This window comes from Choloepus didactylus, chromosome 4, assembly GCF_015220235.1.
Source record: "Choloepus didactylus isolate mChoDid1 chromosome 4, mChoDid1.pri, whole genome shotgun sequence".
Classification (NCBI taxonomy): Eukaryota; Metazoa; Chordata; class Mammalia; order Pilosa; family Megalonychidae; genus Choloepus; species Choloepus didactylus.
Genome location: NC_051310.1, coordinates 93912814 through 93923640, shown reverse-complemented (window position 1 = coordinate 93923640; position 10827 = coordinate 93912814). Strand labels below are relative to the sequence as shown.

The 10827-nt window shown below is 39.6% G+C and overlaps 1 long non-coding RNA gene across 2 annotated transcripts in view; it reads left to right on the top strand.

Annotated features, from left to right (window-relative positions):
• Positions 1 to 10827, top strand: part of LOC119531657 — a 48197-nt gene that overhangs the window by 27503 nt on the left and 9867 nt on the right. The gene's annotated exons all lie outside the window — the stretch shown is intronic.

Genomic DNA, 10827 nt, shown 5'->3' with positions numbered 1-10827 from the left:
AGTTGTAGTCTACCCCGAGGCGATCCTGATCACTGTCCAAGGAGCGGGGCTTTCGGTTGACAGCCTGAGTAGTGCCCGAGGGCCAGAGGCGGGAAAGTCCGCGGACGGGCGGTCAGGGACCCAGGGTGGCCAGAGAAGTGATCTGGGACAGGAGATTTCACTTCTCTAAGGCCCCCGTCTATTTGTCCATAAAAAGTGAAAGTTAGATTGACAGACTTAAAGATCCTCTTCAACTGTGAACTTGCCTTTTGTGGCAAGTAATATTGTAGGCCCCTCGAAGGCCGAAAGCAGTCCCTGGGAAGAAAAGGAATGTGCGCAGGAAAAGTCCCTCATCGCCCAAGCCTGGCACCCTCTCCTCCTACCATGCAGCTATACACAAGCACCAGCCTTCACACACCCCTTTGTTTTTGCACGTGGTATCCCTGCATCTAGAGGAAAGCCCTGTCCCGCTTCGTCTTCTGCCACAGAACTCCCACTCCTTCCTTCTCCTCCTCTCTGGAGCCTACCCTAACAATCACCACCCTAGGTAGACACCTAGCACACACGTTCAGTGTCTCCATTTTAGTACTTATCACGGTATTGCTTATTCATCGGTCTCAGCTCGTAGGGTAGGTTGGGAGGAGGGTGGGCAGAGGGGAAGATTCTATCTTGGTGCTCCCAAGGTTGTTGAAGAAATGGCTACTCCAATGCTGCATGAAAACAATTGAAAACTACCCGAAAGCCCAAGTGGAAAATCTAAGACTGGAGAAAAATCCACCCTTAATGGTCTGTGATAGAATAGATGCATATGTTTGTACAGAACAATTCCTGGAGGCATACTCAATCAAATGACATTAATTGTTTTAATTTTCATGTCTTTATAAGTATTTGAGAAAACTTTCATATGTTATTGATGACTTTAATCGCATTTTCTAGGAACTGATTATTAATATCCTTTTTCCCATTTTTTCCTATTAGATCTATTTGTAAGAGCCCTTTGTATATTAAGAAAATCATTCCTTTGGTTTGATGGGGTGCAAGTATTTTCATCAGTTTGCTGTTTACTTTTTGCTGTTTGTTTGTTTGTTTCCATACAGAAATTAAAAAATTGTATGCAGCCAAATTTGCCAATCTTTTATGGCTTCTGAGTTTTGTGTCATTCTTAGAAAGACTCTTCACCACTGCAAAGATTAGTTGAAATTTGCTTGCTTTTCACTAATTGATCCCTTTAATTAATCTAAGTACAAAGATGCAAAGTGAAGTTCAAAACTTACATCCTATCCCCCAATATCTACCCCTGTGGTAGCATCTTAATATAGTAATCCAAACTAACCAGTGCAAACAGCGACACCACCAGGCCAGCCTGAGAAGTCTGCACCCAAATGCAGAATTTGGGGCCACCTCTCATCCAGTGGTCAGCATTCCTAGAGAGAGAAATCTGTAAAATGATTGATTTGATGATTATTGAGGATGACATTGTTTTAGCAAAGATTTATTTCTCCACTTGTCCACTTTCACCAGGAATGGAAATTTACAACAAAGCAGAAAAGATTTGTTTGGTTCCCGGGAGCCATAGTTAAAACTTTCCAGAGTCCATTTACCTCTGCTCCTATACCAGCCAGCCCTTGAACACAAGGACTGGCACTGTTTTGAGAGTCCTGGAGCCAGCTATCTCTGCCCTGTGCCTGATTCTTGGAGCTACTGGTCCTGACCAATGTTAACTATCCCAGGTGAAATAGAAAGCAGATCATATTTAAGACATACTTATTCATGGCATACTGGTCCTACTGAGAAAGGCCCTGTTACCCAAGCTAGTACCCTATGACCAGATTGGGGGTAGCGAGGCAAGCCTATAAACATAGCCAAGTCCAGTGCAGATGGCTGCTCCTCCAAGTGGTTCCTTTCTCCGTCAGCCAAACCACAGAGCTAATAGGAACTCTGTTTTTTTTTGTTTGTTTGGTTGGTTGGTTGGTTGGTTGTTTTTAATTAAATTCAGTTTTATTGAGATATATTCATATACCATACAGTCATCCATGGTGTACAAGCAACTGTTCACAGTACCAGCATATAGTTTTGCATTCATCACCCCAATCTATTTTTGAACATTTTCCTTACACCAAAAAGAATCAGAATAAGAATAAAAAATAAAACACCCAAATCATCCCCCCATCCCACTCTATTTTTCATTTAGTTTTTGTCCCCATTTTTCTACTCATCCATCCATACACTGGATAAAGGGAGTGCCATCCACAAGGTTTTCACAATTACACTGTTACCCCTTGTAAGCTACATTATTATACACTTGTCTTCAAGAGTCAAGGCTATGGGGTTGCAGTTTGATAGTTTCAGGTATTTACTTCTAGCTATTCCAGTACATTAAAACCTAAAGAGGGTTATCTATACAGTGCATAAGAATGTCCACCAGAGTGACCTCTCAACTCCATTTGGAATCTCTCAGCCACTGAAGCTTCACTTCGTTTCATCTTGCAACCCCCTTTTGGTCAAGAAGGTGGAACTCTGTTTTACCTGTGAGCATTCTTGGTTAAAAGCTTCACAGAGAACTTCCTCTGGCTAATTTAAGTAAAAGGGACTTATTGAAAGGATATCAGGGAACTTACAGACTATATGGGAGTTGAAAGATCAGCTTGGGAACCAAGAAAACTACAGAAGGAAAGACCCCAAAGATCACAGCACAAAGAGTCTAGCCAGCCCACCCCATGACTCCTGGTGACGCTATAGCATCATTCAACAATCCAAGTCCAAGGAAAGAGCTGTTGGCTGAGTCTAAATCTTATGCCCACCCCCCCGATGCATGAAGGGAATGGGTATGGTTCCTAGCTTTCCTTACTAACAATCCACACAAAGACAGATTCCCCATTCCAAAGATTGTAGGCCTATTAGGAAAAACTAGACCGGCAGAAGCTACATGAGTTCCTACTTATCTTTAGATTTGAGATAACACCCCAAGGAATGCTCAGCCCCAGCTCATCTAGGATGGATGGAGATGAATGACGAGGGTGGGGATGGGCAGAACCTGCTTTCTGTAACACCTTGTCACCATCAGCACCAATGATGCCTAAACAGATGAGGCCCATGCACTGAGAAAGAAGGGCCTTTGGACTCTGATAGTACAGAAAATAACTCCCCCTACCCAAGACCTTCATCATTGCTTAACCCCAATCTACTTCCTCCATGTCAGGATTGAGAAGGGAAACTCATTGTATGCAAGGCACGTGTCTCATTTTTGTTAGTTGTGCTGCAGATCCAGGGCCATTAAATACGATTGGGAGAAGATCATTTAAATGGGCCACATTGTAGAATGCTGCAGGGCTGGCCTAACCAGAAGGAAAAGGCAAAAGGGGCTTATCATAGGCGTGCCCACACAGGAAGAGAAAGCTAGGGAATGAGATCAGAGAAACTTTTTTTTTTCTTTCAAGAGAGAAAAATGAAGTTCAGTCCAAGGAAGTAAGAGTCACTAAACAATTGTGAAGTTAAGTGTCGTATGACACATGCCCATATGAAAAGAAAAGCTACGACAGGAATTTCTTTTTTAATAGTGGAATTTTTTCATCCCCCAAGGCCAGTATGTTTTCTTGTTTTTTATTAATGGTTTGTATTTAGTGTGACAGGGATGGGGGCTGGGCTTTGGGCCTTTGGACCTTATGTTGCTTCTCTAGGGACACTGGCTTTTCTCTTTCTCATTCGCCCTGTGCTGGCCTGGACTTCTCCAAAACCAGACACCCCAGGGCCTGTTCTATCCCCTTCATGCCTAGAAGAGAGAGGAGAATGGATTTATAGCCTCCAGCCAGTTCCCACGCCCTATTCTGAACTGCTCTATTCAAGGATATTTATGGAAACAGTCAAGGGTGCTCTGAGCAGGGCAGAATGATTGGGAGGTGGCCTCACTGTGGGGTAGTGCTTGCCAAGATTCAGGGAAACAAGTGGCACCAGGGGTGGCAGGGGACAGACTGTGTTTCAGAGGGGATTTATCTCCATAATCTTCAGTGCCCCTCAAGCTATCCCAAGTAAAGACTAATGACAAAGATAGGAAGAAAAAAGGAAAGGAAGGAAAAAATTAAATATATATATACACACAAACATATATACATACATATATATATAATCCATAGGCTGCTGATCTGTTGATGTCCCAGCTTAGTTCATAGGAAGAAAATTAGCCCTAGAATAAGTAGCTGACCATTTGAAAGAAAACACAAGTCTTGTAACCCTCAGTAAAAGCAGTGCTCTTGGCATGCAAAAATAGCTTCAAGACAATATCCTCAACCAGCTTGTCAAACCAGACTGCTGCTCCTCAGCCACCACTACAAGTTAAAGCCGCTGATTGAGAGCTACTGAGCCCCATGGCTTGGGAATGGTTTGGTGCCATAGACTATTCCCCTAATGAGCTCTTACCATTATGTGTTTGATTTACTCAACACACACACAAACAACTTTAATTGTATATATGGATACTGATTTTTACAATATTACTAACACACTCAGAAATCACAAAGAAAAATAAGGGTAACTTTGAACACATAAAATCTAAAACTTCTCCTTAGCTTAAAAGGCCATAAATGAAGTCAAAAGACAAACGACAGAGTAGGGAAAATAGTGCAACACACGTGACAAACAAAGGGCTAATTTCTAACTTACTATGAGTTTATATAAATTAACATGAAAAAGACCAACAACTTAATAGAAAAATGGGCAAAGGATAAGAATAAACAGGTCACAGAGAGGAAAAAAAGCTAAATCTCACTCTTAATTTTTACCATGTAAGTCAAAACATATAGATACCATTTTTTCCTATAGTGTTGGGTATTGGCAAAAATTTTAAAGTGTGATAGTATACAGTATTGAACATAACTCACACTCATACCAGGAAGTATAAATGAGTGTAGTCATTTTGGAGGATGAACTGGCAATTTTCCCTTTAGGAATATACTCTACAGATAGCGAGATTTAAAAAAATAAACTAATAAATATTTTAAGTGTTTACAGACAGAGATCTAGATAAATAATGTTTGGATCATCTACACCTTGAAATTCTATTCAATGAAGTTCATCTCCATCTGCAAGTGTAGGAAGATCTGATCAGTGAGAAAAAGCAAGGTACAAAATGGTTTACATATCATATGATGCACTTTGTGAAAAAATGTAAAGGGAAGATACATTTACTACATATGCTGAGAGATACCTCCTACCTTTTTTTCTTGCACTCACAGGATAGTGTGAATGGTATTACTTCGATGAGAGACACTGAAAAATAGGAGAATAAAGAAGACTTAATTTTATAGTTTCCTGAAATATTCTGTCATGGATGTGCATTTATATTGCTTTTTATAGTAATAATAATGGAGTTGAGGAATTATGAGCCATTTCTTCTTAAAACTTTTTGTATTAAAAAAAGGAACATGATATATACTTATTGCTGGAATTTTGGAAAATTCAGAAAAAATTTTTGAAAGGAAATAAAAATCATATGCAATCTCAACATTCCAACTATAACCTCTGTCACCATTGTGGCAGGTTTCCTTTCAGTCTTTTTTCTATTCATATAAATGTGAACAACATAAACTGTACAACAACAAGCAGGCTGCATATTTTATTTTTTCCAAAACAAATGAAATTAAAACTAGCTCCAGCTTTAAATAATGAATTAGCCAGACACCGTTATACCTCCTACCCAGAAACAGGGGCTTTATGTAGTACACAAAGGAGTTCTGGGGAATTCACACCTATGAGAGAAAAGCCCTGGCGTCCCAAACTCTGGACTGCGGACGTTTCTGCCATTGCTTCTTGTCACCACAAGGTGTCGCTCTCCGTTGCCCCTGTCGGTTCGCAGCAGGGTGTGGCCCCCGTAGAATTCTACTCCCTTAGCACCAGCTAATCCAGAGTCCTTTAAGGGTTTCCGGGGCCTCATTTTTACTGCCTAACCCTTTCAGGCCCACCACCATTGTCTCCAGATTGGCTCAGATGAACACTGGGTTCAGACAACAGAACAATTTCTCTTCCTTGCTAGAGATTTTCAGCTGAGTAGAACTGAGCTTATTCTACTAACCTCCTGGACCATAGAGCAAATTCCAACTCTCGCAAAAGAGTGACTTCGAACAGGTTTTCTGAGGAACTCATTCATACCTTCTCTTTCAATACGAAAGATTGGTTATTGGTCCCTCACCTTCCAGGAGGTCCAGCCCCTCAAAATAGCTCAATTCTGTTTGCTTGTCCTGGAAGAAAGGGATCTCAGCTGTGACTCAACTTCCCAGGAGAAAATGGGTTTCTGGCATTCTTTTATTAGGGCAGTGGAAAAACAATCCACAAGTTACATCTTCAGCCAAGTATCTGCTACATATGAATATATATTACGTATGTATTTTATATGGTTGTAAACATGATATACATAGATCCATACCCTGAATTTGCATTGAATGTATCCTGGGCATTGTTTCATGTTCACCATAAAGTCTTCATAAACATTATTTTTTAATAAACTTTATTTTTTAGAACAGTTAAGATTTACAGAAAAATTATGAAGATAGTACTGAGAGTTCTCATATACCCTACACCCAGTTTTCCCTATTGTACTGGTTTGTATATATTATGTCCCCCAGAAAAAGCCATGTTCTTTGATGTACTCTTGTGTGGGCAGACATATCAGTGTTAATTAGATTGTAATTCTTTGAGTGTTTCCATGGAGATTCGCCCTGCCCAACTGTGGGTGATGACTCTGATTGGGTAATTTCCACGGAGGTGTTACCCCACCCATTCAGGGTGGGTCGAAATTAAATCACTGTAGCCATATAAATGAGCTGACAAACAGAAGAAACTCAGTGCAGCTGTGAGTGACATTTTGAAGAGGAGCTACAGCAAAGAAGGACACTTTGAAGAATGCACAGGAACTGAGAGAGGAGCTGCAGATGAGAGACATTTTGGAGAGGGCCTTTGAAAGCAGACTTTTACTCCAGAGAAGCTAAGAGAGGAAAAACGCCCTAAGAGCAACTAAGAGTGACATTTCTGAGGAACTGCAGCTTAGAGAGGAACGTCCTGGGAGAAAGCCATCTTGAAACCAGAACTCTGGAGCAGACACCAGCCACGTGCCTTCCATCTAACAGAGGTTTTCCAGACACCATTGGCCATCCTCCAGTGAAGGTACCTGATTGTTGGACACTTTATGGCCTTAAGACTGTAACTGTGTAACCAAATAAACCCCCTTTATAAAAGCCAATCCATCTCTGGTGTTTTGCCTGCGGGCAGCAGTAGCAGACTAGAACACCTATTATTAACATTTTACATTAGTATAGTATAGTTGTTATAATATGATATCTTATTAACTAAATAATATGATAACTTATTAACTAAAATCCATCCTTTATTCAGATTTCCTTAGTTTTTTTCTAGTATTCCTTTTCTGTTCCAGAATTCTATCCAGGATACCACATTTATGTTTAACTATGATAGTTTCTCAGACTTTCCTTGCCTTCATAAACATTATTTTTAATGGTTGAATGATCTTTTCATCATGTGATTCAACCATAATTTTTAAAATGATTTACCTATTATTGGACACTTGGTTATTTCCAGTTTTCTGCTATTTTTGTACATACTATTGACTTCTCATGCATTTCTGATTATTTCCTTAGGAGACACCTAGCACTGAAATTACTGAGTTAAAAACATTTATGTGGCCTTTTATTCCTGCTGCAAAAAGACTTCCCAGGAATCGTACATCTCTGGGTACTACCAGTAGCAAGCAGGATAAAAAACACTAACAGTACCCTTACCAAAGTAATTAAAACAATTTTTAAAACTCTCCAATCATTGAATAAATGAAAAAGAATTTTTTTTTAAAATTTTCAATTTACTAATATGAATGAACATTTAAAAATTTATGTTTCTGCTTCTGTGAATTGTAGGCAGCTTTTAGCCACTTATTTATTGGAGTCTTAATTTTTAAAGTTGATTTCTATGAGCTCCTTAGTTACTGAAGATGCCAATCTGTTGTCTGTTATATTTGTTACAAATAATTTCTCAGTGTATTGCTTAACTTTTAATTTTATTAGCAATATTTTTAATGCCCAGAAATTTCTCTCCCATTTGTAATTCTTAAAATTTTTTTTAAATTTGTGTGAAATGTATATATAATGAAATGCACAGATCTGACATGTGCAAATCAAAGCGTTTTAACAAATATATACACCTCTGATATACAAGTTTTTAATTTTTATATGTTTGAATCTTTTGGTCACCCTTAGGAAAAATTGTGAAAGATTGAAATGTACTAAAATAAAGTATTGGGTGTTCTGTCCAGGGCACCCTTCCATGTCTTTGTTCTATTTTACAACTCTGTTTGTAAATATCTGATGATATTACAAATAATTCTTGTCCATAGAAATGGAAATGAGTTGCCTCTGGTGGAATGCAATTGATTATTGCTCTGTGGACAGATCTATTTTGTAAATTTGTGTTAGCCTTCCTTATTTGTTTACCTCTGTGTGGGTTCTCCTGTGAACCAGTTGTAAAACCTTACTGGTTCTCTCATTAATTAATAAGCTAAATGAAATCTTTGACATTTGTTCATTTCATATTGGCATAAGAGTCGTGATTATATCCTCTTTTAAAAAATTACCTTTTCACATCACCCATAATCAAAGCATGGGTTAATAAGATGTGGCCTGGATGCATTCTGGAGACAGTTTATTTGCAAGGTCAAGCTGAGTTTATTTAAAGAGGCTGGCACAAGATTGACCTTTCATAATTATGAATCATCAAGAAAAGGCAGAATTATTTCTTGTGCCTAGAAAATATAAGGAAGTATATAGTACCTGTCCAAATTTCCAGTAAAACAAGATGGAGTCTGTACTCCGTAGTCTTTCTGACTACTCATCTCAGCCTCTTTTCAAGGCCTTAAAACTGGGGGAAGCCAGTGAGCTGTTGGGAAGTTCCTAGAGAGCAAGCACTATTTTCATTCATTTCTAGCGATAAGTTCCCAGTTGACTCTCAAAATGTTTGTGAAATTAAGCAATTTCCCTAGTGATATGAAACTTTTTATGCATATCTCAGATAAGGGAACTGGGCAAATCTTGGGGAGGAAAAGAGTAAGGAAAGGAGGACGTAGAAGGAACAGGAGAGAGAAGCCTCCCCAGGCTGGGAAGCCTTTCTTTCCCTGCTTTCTTTTCCCCATCTCCTCCTCACTCCCCAGGCCAATCAGGTTTCAGAACCCAGACAAACTGGGAAGAAAAAGAATGAAGGATGGAACTGGGTGGAAGCTGTGCTGGCTGGACAGTTTGGAGGCCACGTCTACCAGCCTGAGCGTTGCAGTAGTAGACAGTAGATTTGACCCTGCTTGGGGGAAGACACAGTGGGTAGATGGTGAAGTTGGGGAATAGGAACCTCAGGGCACTAGCGCGAACCTGACTGAAGAGCTGATCATGGGGTCCACTGTGTGTAGAGAGGTAGAAAAGGAACAACTAAAAGAGGCTCTTGCAAGGATAAAGGACAGTCCCAGTTATCATAAGGGAAAGGGAGAGGTAGAATAAGGGTGAGGTCATTGAGAGTAGAGTTAAGGGGATGAAGGTGAAGCAGGTTCCTGATGTGGCCATGCCTTTGCAGGTTGAGCAGAGAGAGGTGTGAGTCTTTGGAGTGAAGTCAGTGAAGGTACCATGAGCACAGATGTATGCTGATGTCACCAAGAATGAGGACAGGACAATGGGATGAGAGAAACCTGGCGGCCAGGTCCCAAAGCCATCACAGAAGGCTGCGGAGTGGCCCAGAGTAGAGGTTCTCAGCTAACGCATGACACCAATGGGTGTCTGTGGCTATTTGTATGGAAGCCTGGGGCATTACTACCAGCACTAAGAATTGTGCCTCAGCTGAATTGCACCACCATCTGTGTAGCAGCTGCAACCTCAAATCTAGACGGGAATGCTCTGTATGTGGCAGAGGTTGGTAGGTAACAGTGGAGAGGCCATGCAGATGTCCTGCTGATAGGTAACTATTGGAGTTTGAGAAAGCTCAGTAAACAACTCTCCTCTTTTCCTCATTTGAATATAGAATTGAGAGGTGGATTCAGGTATTATTCACTCATTCAACAAATACTTATCGAGTACTTATATAAGCCAGGATGTTCTAATGATTCAGCAATGAATAAAACAGCAAAATCCTTCCCCTCATTGAGCTTATATTATGCTTGGGAGAGATAGATCATGTTTTAAATAAATTTATTCAGTCATAAAAAGGAATGAAGTTGTATATATGGTAATGGAGTAAAAAATGTTAAAAAAAATCCATGGAGCCACACTACACAGTGAACCCTAACTAAACCATGGACTTTAATTAATAGTACAATTACAAAAATGTACTATCATCGATTGTAACAAATGTTCCACACCAATGCAAGGTGTTGGTGTTGGGGTGGTGTATGGGAATCTTGTATTTTATGCATGATTGTTCTATAAACCCACAACTTCTTTAATAAAAGAGATGAAATCAAATTAAAAATTTTTAAAAATTTTAAACAAAGGAATGAAGTCCTGAAACTTAAAGACACCATGTTGAGTGAAATAAGCTGGACACAAAAGGACAAATAGTGTATGATCTCACACCTAGAAGAAGCAAACTTCATAGAGACAGATTGTAGTTTATAGGTTGCCAGGGGCAGTGGGATGGGGCAGGAGGAGAGAGTTGTAGTTTAATGGGTGAAGATTTTGTTTTAGGTGATGAAAAAGTAAGGGTAATAGATATTGGTGATGATAGCACAGTACTGTGAATGCAATTAATACTACTGAATTGTACACTTGACTGTGGTTAAAATGGGAAATTTTGATTTGTGTTTTTGTTACTAAAATA